Source organism: Chiloscyllium plagiosum, unplaced genomic scaffold (assembly GCF_037043375.1).
Source record: "Chiloscyllium plagiosum isolate Xiang-an unplaced genomic scaffold, Cpla_swu_hap1 HiC_scaffold_158, whole genome shotgun sequence".
NCBI lineage: Eukaryota > Metazoa > Chordata > Chondrichthyes > Orectolobiformes > Hemiscylliidae > Chiloscyllium > Chiloscyllium plagiosum.
Genome location: NW_028270297.1, coordinates 424,424 through 440,233, shown reverse-complemented (window position 1 = coordinate 440,233; position 15,810 = coordinate 424,424).

Genomic DNA, 15,810 nt, shown 5'->3' with positions numbered 1-15,810 from the left:
TTTTTTATTCTGTATTTGTCAAGTTTTGAATTATATTTTACTGGAGATGCTGTTTTTGAGTGTTGTAGTCAGAGGGACCAGAATATTTTGTAAGCCATCTCTGGGTGAAATATGGGGACTGCAGTAACAATGAATCTGGGTCTACACATGACCATAGAAATAATGAAGCACATGTTGCAGAGAGGGGAAGCTGTGTAAAGAAAGATGAAGGGCCACATTTGTACAATATATTTCTTTAATTATACAAAGCATGTGTGACGGTCGTGAGGGGCTGAATGGTCTCATATGTTTCTGTGCACTAGGCTGTAGGAGTATGTGGCCTCCAACTCTGCCAGTCTGCTGGTTTGAGGAGCTGAATGGAAAATTTGGATATAAGACTGAGCAACAGGAGTAGGTCATGAGACACTTTTTAGCTTCTCCGTCAGACATTGAGATTGTGGCTGTTAGGCTTGTGGCCTCAACTCCACTTTCCTTTAAGTATCACATTATCACTCTCTGTCAGATATTTAACTGACACAGTTTTAAATAAATGTCAACAGAAAAGAGCACAAAATTCTGGTGAAGCAAATTCACATCCGAAGTCCCTTTTAGAATTTCTCCTCATCCTTATAGAATAATAGAGCATAGAAACAGCCCCTGTGGTCCCACTAATTCACGCTAACAATAATTCCTAATCTGATCCAGTCCAATTTGCAAGCGGTATTCCATATCCTTCTAAATTCTTCCTATTCATATAAAAATTCAGATCCCTTTCAAGTGTTGTAATTTTACCTGCCTCCAACACTTCTTCAACCAGCTCACTCCACACATGCACCACACACTGCTTGAAATTGGTGCCAGTACCTATTAAATCTTTCTCTTCTTGCTGCAATACTTTGCCATCTATTTGTGGACTCCACTACTCTAGAAAATAGACCTTGGCTATTCATACCATCATGCCTCTGACGATGTTATCAACCTCTATAATGTCACATTTCAGGCTGCTATGCTCCAGTGTAAAAACACCTCAGTTTGAAGTCGCTCCCTTTTTTCTATCCCTCCAGTCCCAGCAACATCATTTCAAATCTTTTCTGCATCCTCTCAGATTTAACGACATTCTTCATATAACAGAGTGGAGCGAATTAAACGCAATATTCTAAATGTGGCCTCACCAACGTCCTGTTCTGACGCAACGTGACGTCCCGACTCTCAAACTCAATGCTGTGACCAATAAAGGCAAGTATACCAAACACTTTCTGCGCCGCCCTGTCTACCTGCGACTCCATTTTCAACGAACTATCACCCTCCAACGTTTTGTTCAACAATAGTCTCCAGGGCCCAAACATTAACTGTATAAGTCCTGCGCTGTTTCACCTTACCAAAATGCGACACCTCACAGTTATCTAAATCAAACGCATTTGGAACTACTTGGCTCATTGTCTCATCTGATCAAGGTCATCTGCACTTTGAGATAATAGCCTGATTTATTTTAAGATATATATTTACATGTGCTTACGTAATTTAAAAATAAAACTTTTAATGTCTTCACAATATCGTGTTAAAATAAATGTGCCTTCTTCTTAAATTACTTATCCAGATTAATTCAATTCATCATTTACCAGCTGCACTCTACTCAATGCCTTGTATGGTTAATAAGAACATCCCTCATTCTTAGGCCTTAACTGTGAATCCTTCATAATATGATGCCTTCACCGCAAGAATGAGTAAATATCTTTGAAAAGATTTGAAAGCAATTGTGTATCTTTCTTTCAGTTTCGGGTATCAAAACTGCATCCAATACATCAGATGTTGTCTCCACGATGCCTTGTATAGAGGCAGTAAGATATCGCTCAGCTCATGCATAATCCAAGGTGATTGTAATAGCTACTAATTTTTTGAGGTGTTTTACGTGATGGATGTGATTCCCTTGAATTCGAAGAACAACATTTTTTGTTTTATATGTTGTTGCATTGGTTTGTAACTTTGGGGAAAAATGTTAAATCTGAAGCAATTTTAAAAGGGAGAAGAAGACAAAATTCTTTGAGAAGGTGACTAAGAAGGTAGACGAGGGTAAAACGGTAGATGTGGTGTATATGGATTTTAGTAAGGCGTTTGATAAGGTTCCCCATGGTAGACTAATGCAAAAAATACAGAGGTATGGCATTGAGGGTGAGTTGGAGGTTTGGATTAGGAATTGGCTGGCTGGAAGAAGACAGAGGGTAGTCGTTGATGTTAAAGGTTCATCTTGGAGTGCAGTTACTAGAGGTGTTCCGCAAGGATGTGTTTTGGGACCATTGCTGTTTGTCATTTTTATAAATGACCTGGAAGAGGGGCTAGAAGGTTGGCTGAGCAAGTTTGCAGATGTTACGAAAGTCGGTGGAGTTGTTGACAGTGAGGAAGGATGTGTCAGGTTACAGCGGGATATAGATAATTTGCAGAGCTGGGCAGAAAGGTGGCAAATGGAGTTCAATGTAGGTAAGTATGAGGTGATTCACTTTGGTAAGAGTAACAAAAAGATGGGGTACTGTGCTAATGGTCAGATACTTGGTAGTGTGGATGAGCAGAGGGATCTTGGTGTCCATGTACACAGATCTCTGAAAGTTGCCACCCAGGTAAATAGTGCGGTGAAGAAGGCTTATGGCGTACTGGCTTTTATTGGTAGAGGAATTGAGTTCCGGAGTCCTGAGGTCATGTTGCAGTTGTATAAGACTCTGGTGCGGCCGCATCTGGAGTATTGTGTGCAGTTTTGGTCGCCATACTATAGGAAGGATGTGGAGGCACTGGAACGGGTGCAGAGGAGGTTTACCAGGATGTTGCCCTGTATGGTAGGAAGATCGTATGAAGAAAGGCTGAGGCACTTGGGGCTGTTTTCATTGGAGAAAAGAAGGTTTAGGGGTGACTTGATAGAGGTGTACAAGATGATTAGGGGTTTAGATAGGGTTGACATTGAGAACCTTTTTCCACGTATGGAGTCAGCTATTACGAGGGAGCATAGCCTTAAATTAAGGGGTGGTAGGTATAGGACAGATGTTAGGGGTGGATTCTTTACTCAGCGAGTCGTGAGTTCATGGAATGCCCTGCCAGTAGCAGTGGTGGACTCTCCCTGACAAATTGAACGTCATTTATTTCAATGCGAGGGGCCTAACAGGGAATTTTTGGATTCCCTACAGTGTGGAAACAGGCCCTACAGCCCAACAAGTCCACATCGACCCTCCAAAGAGCAACCCACCTAGACCCATTTCATTATATTTGCAATTTACATTTGCATGGGTAGTTTAGCATGGCCAATTCATCTAACGTGCACATCTTTGGATCGTGGGAGGAAACTGTAGCAACCGTAGGAAACCCACGCAGAGAATTTGTAATTCCACGCAGACAGTTGCCAGAGGTGAGAATTAAACCCGGGTCCTTGGCCCTATGAGGCAACAGTGCTAACCCCTGAGGCACAGTGCCGCCCCGAAAGGCAGATGAACTCAGGGCTTAGTTAGGAACATGGAACATGGGATTGAGATATCTTAGCATTTACAGAAACATGGTTCAGGGATGGACAGGACTGGCAGATTAAGTTTCCAGGACACAAATGCTATAGGGAGGATAGAAAGGGAGCCAAGACAGGAGAGGGAGTGGCTTATTTGATAAGGGATAGGATTACAGTTGTAATGAGGGCTGTCATTCCTGGAAATTCATCCACGGAAGTTATTTGGGTTAAACTGAGAAATAAAAAATGGATGATTACCTTATTGTGATTGTATTATTATAAACCCCCTAATAGTCAGAGGGAAATTGAGAAACAAATTTGTAAGGAGATATCTGTAATCTCTAAGAACAATAGTGTGGATATGGTTGGGTGAGATGTGCATGGAATGAGCTGCTAGACTAAGTGGTGGAGGCTCCTGCAATTGCAACATTTAAAAGGCATTTGGATGTACATATGCACAGGAATGATTTGGAGGGACATTGGCTCGGTGCTGGCAGGTGGGACTAGATTGGATTCGGATATCTGGAGATCAGACCAGCCACGATCTTATTGAATGAATCGGGCCGAGTCTTTCGAGGGCACGGGCCGGGTCTCCACAACGCACCAGGTCCCGTCGCCAAACTGCACTGGGCCCAGTCTCCCTGCTGTACCGGGCCAGTATCCAGATCACATCAACCGCAATCTCCAGGTTGCACTGCGCACAGGCTCCAGAACACACCGGGTCGAGTCTCCAGAATACGCCAGGCCCACTCGCCAGACAGCACTGGACCCTGTCTCCAGAATCATTCTTCAGAATGCACTGGGCCCAGTCGCCAGGCAGCCCCAGGCAAATCTCCAGACTGCACAGGGGCCAGTCTCCAAACCACATTGGGCCCAGTCAACAGAGCGTGATGAGTCTCGCCTCGAGGCCGCACTTGCCCAGTGACCAGTACACACTGGCTACAGTCTCCAAGCTGCGCTATGCACTGTCTCCAGTCGCAGTCTCCAGAGCACTCTGGGTTCAGTCTCCAGGCTGAAGCGGGCCCAGTCTCAAGAACACAACTGGGTCCAGTTTGCAGACGACACTGGTCCCCGTCTTCAGACCACACATTCCAGTCTCAAAACTGTTCTGGGCAGAGTCTCCAGACCATTGCAACCCCAGTCGCCAGGCCGCATCTGGCCCAATCTCCAGACCGTGATGGACTGCTCCAGCGCGTGATGGGCCAGTATTGAGAGCACAATGGCCTCAGTCTCCAGGCCATATTAGCCACAGTCTCCAGACCGTGCTTGGCCAACCGTTTTGACCAACCTAGACACAGTCATTAGACCTCACCATGCCGAGTCTCAAGATCGCATCAGAACGAAACTCCAGGCTGTAACAGACCCTGACCCCAGTGGCCTCACTGGACGCCTCAGGCTGATGTCAAGAGCACACCAGCCCCAGTCTCCAGCCTGCACATGGCCTAGTGTCCACCCGATGCTGGGCCCAGTCTGCAGGCGCACCAGTCCCAGTGTCCTGTCTGCACCAGGTCCATTCTCCTGGCAGCGCCAGCACCAGTCTCCACGCAGATTCACGTCATTGTCCAAGTGAAAGAAGGTCTCTGTCTCCAGCCCAAGTCTCTACACCGCTTCGGGGCCCGTCTTCTGAACACAACAGGCCCAGCATCCTGGCTGTATAGGGCCAAGTCTCCAGGCCCCAACAGGCAAAGTTTCCAGGCCGCAACTTGTCCAGTCTCCATCTGCTTCTGACCGAGTCTCCAGGCCACACTGGACACACTCTCCATGCAAGTGTCCGGACCACACTGGCCGCAGTCTGCAAACTGCAACTAGCCCAGACTCGAGAGGGCAATGGGCCCAGTCACCAAGTTGCACAGCACCACTCTCCAGAACGCTCCGAACCTAGTCTCGAGACTGCACTGGTCCCAGTCTGCATCGGGCCCAGACTCCAGACCGCACATGGCCTAATCTCCAGGCCACAGTGGCCCAGTCCACAGACTGCAATGGGACGAGGCACCATAACCAGTCTCTCGACCCCACGCCATGCCCCGTTTTCAGACCTCACCTGGCCCAGTCTCCAGATCGCACTGGGCCCAGACTGCGGACCCCACCAGGTGCGTTCTCCAGACTGCACCGGGCCCAGTTTCCAGACTGTATATTGCTCAAGTATCCAGGCTGCACCAGGCCAAGTCTCCAGACTGCAGCAATGCCAATCTCCAGATCACACCATGCCCTGTCTCCAGAACGCACCAGACCCAGTTTCCAGACCACACTGGCATCCGTCTCCAGGTTTCACTAGGCCCAGTCTCCAGAGCACTTCGGGCTCAGTCACCAGGCCGCACTGTGCTCTAAATCCTGAGTCCTCAACTTCCAAAACCAAAGTCCTGTCTGGAACTGACCTCCTCCTAATCCCACTGGTGCAACGTTAAAACTAACATTTTGGGGATAAAATGCTTCCACAAAGTGTAAAAAAGAGAAAAAGAAATAATGAGCTGAGCAGGTGCAGCCATCTGTAGAAATCGCACAGCTGGTTCCCTGTTCAAAGAATGACTTTCGAGTCTCAGAGCAGTTTTGTCCTATTTTTTGCAATGCTGTTCCTGAGATATTAACAAAATGAGATGACGATGCCCCTGTTTGCTGTCATTGGGTTTGCTTCAGGAGTTTACAATCCGTTCCCATTGTAATTTGGAATAGTACATCAAAGAAAGATTGAACGTTAGAGAAAGTACCAAAAAATTCTAACTTTACCTCTTCCGCAGTGCTTTCTAAGACTGTTCTGTATACAATTGCACTGCTATGGTCTGCGCAGTTTCCTGTGCTGGACAGGTATCCAATCAGTGTTTACAGATCAACGCTCCTCTGGTCTGCATACCTCCCTGTGGTTGACAGATATCTCGTACGGGATTATAGATGATTGGACTGCTGAGGTCTGCATAGCTCTCAGTACTGGACAGATATCGAGACCGGGTTTAAAGATCAATACACTGCTGTGGTCTGCATCGATTCCAGTACGGTGCAGATATCTAGTCCGAGTTTAGACCGGCACAGCTGTGGTCTGCGTAACTGCCGGTTCTGGGATTATATCTCGTCCAGGTTTATAGATCAATGCAGAGCTATGGTCTGCACAACATCCCGTGCTGGAGGTATTAAAAGTCAATGAGTCAGGCAGCATCCAAGTTTCACGAAAATCTTGGAGATTTTCCTGCACCTCGGAAGCTGCCTGACGTGCTGTGTTTTTCCAACGTCACACTCTCAACTCTGATCTCCGGCATCTGCAGACCTCACTCTCACCTTTATAATTTAATGCACTGGTGTAATCTTGACAGTTTTCCGCCCTCAACAGGTTGCTGGGTTTGGACTGAGCAGTGCGTGGGCTACACAATTCTCTGTGCTGAACATGTATCACCTCTGGGTTTATTGTGTCTGTGAGGTGGTTTGAGAATGTGACAGAGGTAACGATTTCAGCTAATCTGGCAATGCCTTTATTTTAGGTTCTAATTCTTACAATTGGACCCTCCATCTCTCACTCCATTGATATATGCAGCAACCTGTCCTGGCAGCAACCACAACCTCTTCATTCAGAAGTAGATAGCCATTCCAATCGTCTTCCTGTCTCCATGTAGAAAGCACAGATGGCCTCTCGGAAAAAGGGCATCCTCTTGTTGCACAGCTCAAAATACCCAACCCCTCACCTTGCCACCGCCAAACAACCACACCAAAATCTTCGTTGTGTCTAAAACGTTGATATTGTTCGCAAATAGCTGAGACTCCAGCACTGGTCAGTGTGTCACTGCAGTCGTTATTTTTTGCGAAACTGATAAAAACTGATTTATCCCTAATGTATCGCTGCTCACGGCTCAGTAATCCGTCCTCCCCGTATTCCCATGTAACAATTTTAAAGGGCTCAAAATTCCCTTACATTTCCTGTGTAACAGGATTGAGAGATTAAACGATCTGCTCCAATTGCTGAGTAACAGTTTCGAATGACTGAACGTTCCTGTTTAAAAATATGTTCTTATTGAAGACACTCGAAGGTCTCAATGGCCTGCTTGAGTAGATGTGAAGTTGTGAATTGTGCTGAATATTTTGGTTCCACCAGTGAACTGTCCACTTCTGACTTTATGATGAAGGGAAGGCTTTTGATGTGGCATATGCTGCTCGACAACAGTGTCCAGTTGGATATCCAGTTTCCATTTACTCGGACATTAAGAAGTGTGTCCTACTTTGCAGGAGGTGGTGCCGCATACCAGTGTGGGTGCTAAATTCAATATGAGGATGAAACTTTCCCTGCTCCAGGGCTATGTACTTGCAGAGACTGTTACGGACAGATACATCAGTGACAATGAGTTTGAAGATAATGTTTCACTTCTGTTGTTTCCCCCATCTCTTCCCATAATTCCATTGCTGTGTATTTGAGGCTTCGCCCTGCTCAATCAGTGGTAGGTGTGAAGACACTCTTGGTGATGATCATTGAAGTCCCACCTCCAGAGTACGTACTGTGTTCTCTTCACCCTCAGTGCTTCCTCCATTTTATTGTCAACATCATGGGGAACTGAGTTATTACTGTGGGGTGTTGTGGGCCAGTAGATATTCATCATCCGGCGATTTCCTTGACCATTTCTGAACTGTTTCCTAGAGATTTCCCGGTTTCTGGAATCAACGTTGGGGAGGTCTAGGGATTCCTTTCCCGAGTGTATCCCACGGTATCCCACGGTATTCCAAACACTGGTGGATCCCTCCTATCCATGGGTCAGGATATACCCAGGGATAGTGATGGTGCTTCATGAAACATTACCCATCAGGCCTAATTCTGTGAGTAAGACGATAGCAGACTGTTTCCTGACCGGGTCAATAAGTGGAATAAAGGAGACGATTGATCATGGAATAATGGGTTCAAAAGATGAATGAAACTCACTCTATCCCACTGTGTGTTGTATTCTCAAAATAGACTGAGGAAATTAATTTCTACATTGAGGGAAATGGATATCATTTAGGGAGTAGGGAGACATGACGAGAGTTTGACTTATTGGGAACAAAATATCCAGAGCTTTTTACTGCTGGGACTGTTAGACAGAACTGAATTGGAAATTGGGAGATGTCAGAACAAGGAACGACTTCCGTATGTCCATAAAAGCGGATTTACAGGAAATGTTGAGCTATTATAATTATGGAACTCATTTTTTTGCAGGAAGTGCCGGTTGAGTTGAGTTTGGGGAGAGATTCTTACAGTGAGGATGAATGAGTCTCACCAAACCTAATTAATAGGGGGGCATTTGTGAAGGGGTTCTTTATGACTCTGTCACATTCTGTTCCAGATATTCCCAGGAACATTCTATACCTTACATTCCCCGGAACATTGTTTACGTGAAATTCCCAGGAATATTCCACACCCGACAATCTCGAGAACATTCCATATGCGACATTCCCTGGGGCATTCTATAGCTTATATTATTTTTTTAACGGCCAAACCTCAGTGAATTGAGCAAAAGATCAGATTCCGAGGAAAGAAATCCCGTTCCAGGGAGAAGGAGACACTGTTCCGAAGTTCCCCGAGGTAGTTAAAGTGATCAGTATATTTTCCCTGCATTTACGTTTCTTCACGACAGAAGGTTCGCCACAATTTAGACTAAACGACAGAAATTTCCAAATTCAATTTGTCTTGAAGGAATTGGGAGAGAATCCTTCAGGACAGAAAAGTTTTCACCCTCCAAGTCAGAAACTGGAAAGATTGAACTGATTCTCCGCTCGTGTGATCGAGCATGTGGGAATGTGTATTTGTCTATTTGGTGAGGGCAAGGAAGAGCTTCTTGTACTTTATGACATTTTTTTATCATTAACTCAGATCTTCGCATTTATTATTCGCTCTCCAATTATTTTAATAAATTTCTGAATGCACAGACGCATTTGAAAATCTCCCTGGGTCCTCAGTCAAACTGGTCGCATTATCTCCAGGCTGATGTATAATGTGTTTGTTTTCCTTCCCCACAGTTAACGTAGTGACCATCTACGTCATGCTTTACAAAGATTGTGGATTGTCTCCATGTGTCAGTCGTTATCTGGGAGCCATGGCAGTGGCGGATCTACTGGTCATTATCCTCGACCTGATACTGAGACATATTCCCATTGTTTATTGGGAACTGTTTGATTTCCTGTTCTCCATCCCCGTATGTAACATCCACGCCGTCCTGCTTTATGCATCCACTGACTGCTCTGTCTGGTTCACCGTCGCTTTCACCTTTGATCGGTTTGTCGCCATTTGTTGCCAGAAGCTGAAAAGTAAATATTGCCGTGAGAAAACGGTAGCTGTGGTTCTGGGAGCAGTCACTGTGCTGAGTTGTTTAAAGAACATTTTCTGGTATTTTATGCTCACAGCTCGATATTGGCTGCGGCATGCCTCCTGGTTTTGTGAGGAAACAAATGCTGTTCTATCATCCCATGTCTGGGCCACAATCGAGTTCCTCCACTACATTCTAACCGCGGCTGTCCCATTTCTCCTGATCCTGCTGCTCAATGTTTTCACCGTCAGACACATTTTAGTGACCAACAGAGCCCGCAGGAGACTCCGGCCTCACACCAAAGGGGACGCTCAGTCAGACACAGAAATGAGAATTCGAAAAACATCCATCATTTTACTGTTTGTGATCTCGGCTAATTTCATTTTGTTATGGTCAACGTTAATGTTGTATTCTGTATGGTACCGGATGCAATGGATTATGGATACCCCTTTTTATCTGCATTGGTTTGTGCTGGATTTGGGCTTTATGCTGCAACTCCTCAGTTGCTGCACAAACACTGCCATTTATGCCCTGACCCAGACTAAGTTCAGACAGCAGCTGAAGAATGTGCTGAAATATCCCTTTACCAAAATTCACCAATCAATCAACTTCACGCATTAATCAATCCATCCTGGATTTTCTCAGTGCTGTTCAAAGTTTCAGCAATGACGCCGCCTGTCGTATGGGAACAGACTGAGGGTAGTGACAGTTTGTCCAAACTTATCCCACACGGCGCGACGGGGACACATTTCAATGTTTCTTTCAACTCAGCGACCAGTGAAAAACAGCACCATCCCACTTACTAGATCCCGCACTTCAATTTGTAAACAACAAAAATGTTCATTAAAACTTTCCAAGCAGAGAAGGAACGATGCTGGCGTTTGTCTTTGTGCTGAAGAAGCTGAGCAGGAGAGAGTCATACTCAGCCACGTGTCCTGGTCCACAGTGAGGGAAGAGAACCGGACTTTGAGTTCGGGAATTGGTTCTACATCAATCTGTCCTTGCTCTTACCTCTGCGCTCCCACTCTGAACTGAACTTCAGCACATTTCATTATCAACCCGTATTGCACATGTCCAGTCAACTGCATCTCTCTCTCTCTGTCTCCCGACATCCTTCACTCTCCCTCTTAAACAGTTGGACACTCTTGCACTGTCTTCCCATTTTCTCATTTCTCTACCTCTCTTTCCACACACACTCTCTCTCTCTCTCCCCTCTCTCTTTCCTCTCTCTCTGTCTCCCCCAAATCTCTTTCTCACCCCCTCTCTCCACACTCTGGAGGCAGGAAACATGATTCCGCTGATGGGTGAGTGCTGAACCAGAGGACACAGCTTAAAAATATGGGATAGACCATTAAGGACAGAGATGCGGAGAAACCTCTTCACCCAGAGAGTGGTGGCTGTGTGAAATGCTCTGCCCCAGGGGGCAGTGGAGGCCGAGTCTCTGGATTCATTTAAGAAATAGTTGGATAGAGCTCTCAAGGATAGTGGAAGCAAGTGTTATGGAGATAAGGCAGGAACAGAATATTGATTAAGGATGATCAGCCATGATCATATTGAATGGTGGTTCAGGCTCGTAGGGCAGAATGGCCTACTCCTGCACCAATTGTCGATTGTCTCCCCCTGATCTCGCCCTACACCTGTCGCTAACACCCCATCACCTTTCCCAGTTGTTCCACCCGACTTCACTCTTATCTTACTAACTCCCTTTCTCTTTCCCACTCTCCTGCACCGTGCCTCCCACTCGCCTATCTATCTCTCCCCATTTTCTCCCTCCTCCCACCCGCCAGACAGCTGTCTATTCTCACATCCACGAAGCCTCCCCCACCTCGACTCTCCACCAAACTGAGTGGTTGGTGGAGGGGCTGGGCTGAGGGCAGAGAGAGAGAGTTGGGCCGTGGGAGAGAGAATAGTATGGATGAGAGAAAGTGAAAAGGACAAAAGAATAGGGTGATTGAAAGAGAGTGGGAGTGGAAGAGAGAAGGGGCGGGAAAGATGGAGTGAGGGGCGAGAGATAATTGGACGAGCAAGAGAGAGTTAGGGAGAGACAGCGGGAAAGAGAGAGTAGAAGAGGGAGAGAGAGTGGGAGAGAGAGTTTGGGAGAGATGGTAGAGAGAGGGGGAGAGAGAGTGGGGAAACCAGTTCGTGGGGGTAGAGTGATAGGGTGGAGGAAGAGAGAGGGTGCAGAGTGGGTAAAGGGTGAGTAGAGCAGAGATAGATGTGAGGCGAGACAGAGAGTGGGAGGTGAGTATAATGTGGGAGACATTGTTTGTGGGTGACAGAGTCGGGCAGAAGGGAGAAGCTGGTTGGAGAGAGAGACTGGGTGTTAGAACTAAAAGTGTTCGGAGAGAGAGTGGGAGTGGTAGAGAGGGTGAGAGGGACAGAGAGTAGTGGGGGAGAGAAAGTGTGGCGGGAGAAAGTGTGGGGGAGATACCTCGAGAGAGTGTAGAGAGAGAGAGGGGTAGAGAAAGTGGGGGAGAGAGTGGGGTGTGAGAGAACGGGTGAGAGAGAGAGTTGGGGTGAGAAAGAGATTTGGGAAAGAGATAGTGGGGGATAGAGAGTTTGAGGGAGGGAGAGTGTGTTCAGAAATCCGAGTAGGGATTGGTGTACAAGCCTTTGCCAGGGGATTAGAGTGGGAATGTCGGTACAGGCAATTGCGAGCGGAGCAAAGTGGTGATGGGATCACAGGCAGTTGCTCGAAACAGAGAAGGGATGGGGGTGCAAGCTGTTGCTCACAAGATATTGTGGGAGTGGGGGCACAGGCTAGTGCTCGGAGTACAGATTGGAGACCGGGCACAACAGTTGCAAGGAGACCAGAGTGAGGATGGGATTTCAGGCCGTTGCTGGGACGACACTAGTGTGAATGGGTTAACACGTAGTTGCTCGGGGAAAACGGGAGGATGTGGTCACAGGGAGTTGCTAAGGTAACGAAATTTGGATGGAATCAAAGACTGTTACAAGGGGAACAGAGATGGTTTGGGATCACAGGACTGTGCAAGGTCTTTGGAATGGGGATAGTTTCACACATGTTTCTCGGGCAATGGAGAGAGGATGCAGTCACAGGCTGTTGCAAGGAGAAAAGCTTGGGAATATCTTCATGCGCCGTTGCGAGGAGAAGAGAGTACAGACGAGTTAGTTGCCATTGCTTAGGAACAGAGCAAGGAGTGACAACAGACCATTGCTACAAAAGCAGATTCGAGATGGATTCATGGGCAGTTATTCAGGGGACTGAGAGGTGATGGGATTACAGATCCCCGCACCGAGAAGAGATTGAGGATGGGTTGACTGGACGTTGCGGGGAGGAAAGAGAGGAGATGGCCTCAACAGGCTGATGCTCGGGGATAAACGCGATGTTCATTTAACAGGCTGTCGTTATGAGAAAAGATTGGACATGTGTTCAGAGACCACTGCAAGTAGAGCAGCGTCCTGATGGAATGACAGGCCATTGCTATGTGAACAGAATGGGGTTGGGAAAACACGAGGAAATGGGAGACAATCTGTTGCGAGGAGAGAGCGTGGAGATGGAGTCGCAGGTTGTTGCTTGGAGAACAGATTGACGATGGGGTCATTGAACTCGCCCGCAGAACAGACAGATTTGAGGTCACAGGCTGTTCCTAGGGGAGCGGAGTGAGGATGCGTTTACAGGACCTTGCTCGGTGAACAGAGGGGTGAAGCGGTAACAGGTAATTACTACGTGAAAAGAATGAGGATGGGATCTAAGGTCGTTGCTAGCGGGACAGTTTAGGGTTCAGTTCACAGCCCGTTGTCAACACAACACAACAGGATGCGGTCACATATCATTGATGGTGAATAGAATGGTTATGGGTTCACAGTCTGTTGCGATGGTAATGTAGTTGATATGGGTTCATAGAATTTTGTGACGGGAAAAGAACCAGGATGCAGTCACAGGCCTTTGTCAGGAGAAAACATTTGAGGAATTGTTACAGACCGTTGCTGGGATAACAGAGAGCGGGGGTTATCACAGGCAATTCCCAGGAAAACAGCGTGGGAATGGGTTAACGGGCTGAAGCTCGGGGAACAGAGGGGCTCTGGGTTCACAGGTCATTTCTGGGAACAGACTGCGGATGGGAAAACAGGCTGTTGCAAAGGGGACAACCTGGGGATGGTTTCAGCTTGAGGAACAGAGTGAGGATGGGGCTTCAAACTGTTGCTACGAAAAGAGAGCGGAGATGGGGTCGCAGGCAGTTGCTAGAAAACTAAGTGCGGACGGGGTCAGTGTATAATGCCAGACGAACAGACTAACGATGAAATCACAGGCGGTTGCTAAGGCCACAGAGCGGCGATTGGTTCACAGCCCGTTCTCGAGGGAGAGCGCGAGGTTCGGTTCATAAGCTGCGAGGAGGAAAGCTTGGGAATGTTTTCAGACATCGTTGCTCGCAGAACAGAGTGCAGATGGGTTCTGAGGCCAGTGCTAGGGGGAACAGATTGAGGACGGAGTTACAGGCTGTTACGAGAAAGACAGAGTTGGGAAGGGTTCACAGGGCATGGCTGGAAGAATAGAGAGGGATTGAGTTCACAGGGCGCTGTCAGTGGAATAATGTGGGTATGCGATCGCAGGCTATTGCTGGGGGAGCAGAAAAAGAATGAGGTTAGAGTCCGTTGCTAGGAGGACAGCGTTGGAATGAGTTCACTGTCAGTTGCTCGGTGAACAGATTAAGGATGAGATTACAATCCATTGCTCGGAGGCCAGAGTGAGGTTTGGTTAACAGTCAGTTGCTAGTGGAACATAGTGGGGATGAGTTCACAGGCCATTGGTAGGAGAACAGCGTGGTGATGTGTTCATAGGCAGTTCCTTGGGGAAGGCTGTGGGAATGGTTCGGTCTGATGCGAGGAAAACAGAAAGGGAATGAGACCACAGCCCGTTGCTATTGGAACAGGATGAGGATCGTTCACAGGCCGTTGCGATTAGACCAGATTGGTATGGGTTCAGAGGCCGTTATGAGTAGAACAAAGGCAGGATTGGGTCGCAAGCTCTTCCTGGGAGACGAGCATGGGGATGGGGACACAGGCTAGTGCCATGGAGACCAGAATGGGTTTGGACTCACAGCGAGTTGCTGGGAGAACAGGATCACAGGTCGTTGTTCTGGATGGGTTAAAAAGTAGCTGGAAGGACAACAGAGCGGGTATGCGGTCACAGTTAGTTGGTTGGAGAGCAGAGTGGGGATGAGACCGCAGGCTTTTGCTAGAGAAGCAGAGCAGTTTGCTTTTATAGACCGTTGTGAGGAATTCAGTGTGGGGAGGGAGTTAAAGACCTAAGTAGGGAGCACAATTCGGTTCCCAGGACATTGGGGGAGATCAGAGTGGGGACGGGATTACAGACCTCTAAATGCTGGACACACTGGGGAATGGTAACTGACGAATCTTGCGACTACAGACAGAAGTTGGTTTCACAATCTGTTTTCATAGAGTCATGGAGTCATAGAGATTCACAGCATGGAAACAGACCCTTCGGTCCAACCCATCCATGCCGACCACATATCCCAACACAATCTAAACCCACCTGCCAACACTTGGCTCATATCCAACCAAACACTTCCAATTCGTATACCCATGCAGATGCCTCTTAAATGTTATAATTCTACTCGCCTCCACCACTTCCTCTGGCACCTCATTCCATGCACGTACCACCCTCTGAGTGAAAACGTTGCCCCTTAGGTCTCTTTAATATCCTTTTCCTGTCAACCTAAACTTATGCCGTCTTGTTCCGGACTCTGAAACCCCAAGGGACACGACTTTGTCTATTTATTCTATCCATGTCACTCATGAATTTACAAAACTCTAAAAGGACACCCCTCAGCCCTCGAAGTTCCGCGGAAAACAGCCATAGCCTATTCAACCTCTCTCTATAGCTCAAATGTTCTGGCCCTGGCAACATCCTTGTAAATATTTTCTGAACCCTTTCAAGTTTCTCAATATCTTTCAGATAAGGAATTGCAATATTCCAACTGTGGTGTAACCAATGCTCTGTATCGTCACAACATGATGTCCCAAGTCATGTACTCAATACTCTAACCAATAAAGGAAAGCATACCAAACGCCTTCTTCATTATCCTATCTACCTGCGACTCCAATTTCAAGAAGTTA